Here is a 3,752-nt window from a genome sequence, read left to right as displayed (position 1 = left end):
CCAGGAAGTATGATCATATTAGTCCAGTTCTGTACTGGCTCCCTATTAAACATCACAAAAATTTTAAAACTTACTTATTACTTATAAACCACTAAATGGTTTAGCTCCAGTACTTAAGTGAGCAAAAAAAAAAAAAAGAGTAATTGCTTTTTTTCCTCCGAATTCGGACACTTTTTCTCACAATTGCAAGTTATAAAGTCACAATTATGCGATATAAACTCACTTTGTGTTATATCTCAGAATTTTGACTAATTATGAGGAAAAAGTTTGAATTCTGAGAAGTCGCAATTACTCCTTATTTATTTTTTTGTGGCGGAAATGGGACTCCATACAAAACCTATATAACATTAGGTGTACAATGACCTAAAAAACTGTTTAGTATCATTTGAAATGTCTCAGTGCATCTGATAAAGTGGTCTTGTACTCCCAACCATAATACAAACCTCCAAGAAGTTCTAAAAGTTGAGAAAATATTGTATGACTTTAAGAAGGTGACCTCCCACAGATCTATAATCCAGAATGCCTCCTGGAATAAGTGCCTTCCTTCACAGATGCCGAGAAACCAATTTAGACACGCATACTAAATGCCCATTTGTGACCCCTGAATAAGGGCCCAAAATTGATTTATTTCGGTGAACAGCATTTGGTGAGTTGAATTATCTGGGTATTAAAGATGTTTCGGAAGGATCAGGATCAGACAGCTCGCGTTATTTAATTTTCAGAAGCCAGGTATCCATATTTTATTTTGTACTTCAGAGTATTTGATGTTATGTAAGGATTATCTTTAAATTGATCATGTAATTGGCGTTATACATTTACCTGACTGTTAATATTACATTTTGATTTATTCTTTCTTACTCTGGAATTATTTACTCTCTCAAGTAGATTAAGAACAGGTTTAATTTCAGCTAAGGGTTAAATAGAATAATTACATGTGTAGTTAAAAATTAAAAATGACCTAATAACCAATTGGCATTCTAACCTAAATGTGAAATTATGATAAATGGAGTCAGATAAAGAGGAAATGGAATTAAATCCCTTTACCAAGCTGAAAATATCGAACGCGCAGTGAACTTCACCAACCAATCGTTAGCCTCCATTGGGACAATTTGGGCAGGTTTACGTGCTTTAGTCTCTAAAAACTATTTGCTATGTAGTGACCTTTAAAGGGGTCATGAACTGGCTTGAAGTCTAGAGAGTGAACAACGCAGATTAAGTAATTAATGTTATTTCACTATTTTTATTCACCGCCTGATAACGGGCTTACGTTTAGACCTGAGACTTGTTTACAAAGCACGACCTCACACACAGTAATTCTGTTCTGCATTACTCTTGAGTATAAAGACAACTTCTGTACTAGTTTCCCTTATGAAAATAAACCATGGTTTTACTATAGTAAAATTGTAGTAACCAAGTGTTTTTGGCTAATTGATTAACATTTATATAACCAGTTTTACCACAAATACCCTGGTTAAACTAAAGTAGCAAAGCCATGGTTAATTTTCGTAAGGGTTTGTTTTAAAGTTCACCAGAGAGCCAGTCAGTAGTTTTATTTATTTAGTACTTTATACAATGCAAGTCAAAAGTCATAATTGAGAGAAAGCCTGGCATAACTTTGACTCATCTCACAATTATGGCTTTTTATGCTAGAATTTAAACTTTTAATGCCATAATTACGATTTAGTTTGTCATAATTATACATGATTTACATCATAGTTTCTACTTTTTATGTCATAATTAAAAATTTTACCTCATAAATGACTTTTTTCACTTTTGGCGGGAAAGTGCCTCTTGTCACTGCTGTTCCTTCTGTCACCAGCAGATGTCGCCAATCTCGCCAAACAGGGAGCGATATCTTTTCCCCCAGGATGGTAGGGGAAGGTACGGCCTTTTTCGTCTATGATTGGCTACAAGCGCTCTCCTCCGATTGGTTATCATCTCACGTTCATGCCAGGCGTTCAGAGTCCGTTTTAATCGTCTTTACAACAGAAGTAACCGAAGTCAATCCAACAAGAAAAGCGCTGTATGTCCGTGTCTTCAGATTTATATAGCAAGTTGCCAATTTCATAGAAGAGACACCACAGTATGATTCAAAGATGACAGATTGTATTTATTGTGAAACTAACATTGCATACACTTTGCTAGTAATAGACAATTTTAGTGTATGTTACACGTACTAGTAATTGTGTGTGTGCATGTTTTTGTGACATATGAGGACACAAATGTGTATAATGCCATGGGTATGACACAGGTATTACAGGAGAGGGTGAAATATGAGGACATTACCCATGGCCCCACTTTACAAAAGGCTTATAAATCACACAGGAGGAGTTTTTATGAGAAAGTAAAAATGCAGAATGTTTCCTGTGATGGGTAGGTTTAGGGGCTGTGTGTGTGTGTGTGTGTGTGTGTGTGTGTGTGTGTGTGTGTGTGTGATGGGTAGGTTTAGGGGCAGTGTGTGTGTGTGTGTGTGATGGGTAGGTTTAGGGGCAGTGTGAGTGATGGGTAGGTTTAGGGGCAGTGTGTGTGTGTGATGGGTAGGTTTAGGGGCAGTGTGTGTGTGTGTGTGTGATGGGTAGGTTTAGGGGCAGTGTGTGTGTGTGTGTGTGGGTGTGATGGGTAGGTTTAGGGGCAGTGTGTGTGTGTGTGTGTGTGTGTGTGTGTGTGATGGGTAGGTTTAGGGGCAGTGTGAGTGATGGGTAGGTTTAGGGGCAGTGTGTGTGTGTGTGTGTGTGATGGGAAGGTTTAGGGGCAGTGTGTGTGTGTGTGTGTGTGTGTGATGGGTAGGTTTAGGGGCAGTGTGTGTGTGTGTGGGTGTGATGGGTAGGTTTAGGGGCAGTGTGTGTGTGTGTGTGTGTGTGATGGGTAGGTTTAGGGGCAGTGTGTGTGTGTGTGTGATGGGTAGGTTTAGGGGCAGTGTGTGTGTGTGTGTGTGATGGGTAGGTTTAGGGGCAGTGTGTGTATGTGTGTGTGTGTGTGTGTGTGTGTGTGTGTGATGGGTAGGTTTAGGGGCAGTGTGTGTGATGGGTAGGTTTAGGGGCTGTGTGTGTGTGTGTGTGTGTGTGTGTGTGTGTGTGTGTGTGTGTGTGTGTGTGTGTGTGTGTGTGTGTGTGTGATGGGTAGGTTTAGGGGCTGTGTGTGTGTGTGTGATGGGTAGGTTTAGGGGCTGTGTGTATGTGTGATGGGTAGGTTTAGGGGCTGTGTGTATGTGTGATGGGTAGGTTTAGGGGCAGTGTGTGTGTGTGTGTGATGGGTAGGTTTAGGGGCTGTGTGTGTGTGTGTGTGTGTGTGTGTGTGTGTGTGTGTGTGTGTGATGGGTAGGTTTAGGGGCAGTGTGTGTGTGTGTGTGATGGGTAGGTTTAGGGGCTGTGTGTGTGTGTGTGTGTGTGATGGGTAGGTTTAGGGGCAGTGAGAAATACACAGTATAAACATCAATTCGCCAATGGAATGTCCCCGTGTGTGTGTGTGTGTGTGTGTGTGTGTGTGTGTGTGTGTGTGTTGGCTATGTTGGATTGACTTCTGTTGTAAAAACGATCAAAACAGAGCTAACAAGCTGCCATGAACCTGATGTATAACCAATCGGAGGAGAGCCCTTCTAGCCAATCATAGACCTTCCCCTACCATCCTGGGGAAAAAATATCGATCGCAAACCAGTATCGATTTATTTTACTGTCGACGGGTGCTCTAGTTCAGTAGTCAGGGCACTGATCAGGGAGTCAGCCCATTGACTTTTGTCCTGATCAGTGCCCTGA

The sequence above is a fragment of the Pseudorasbora parva genome, chromosome 16, assembly GCF_024679245.1.
Source record: "Pseudorasbora parva isolate DD20220531a chromosome 16, ASM2467924v1, whole genome shotgun sequence".
Lineage (NCBI taxonomy): Eukaryota > Metazoa > Chordata > Actinopteri > Cypriniformes > Gobionidae > Pseudorasbora > Pseudorasbora parva.
Note: the sequence above shows the minus strand (reverse complement) of the source record.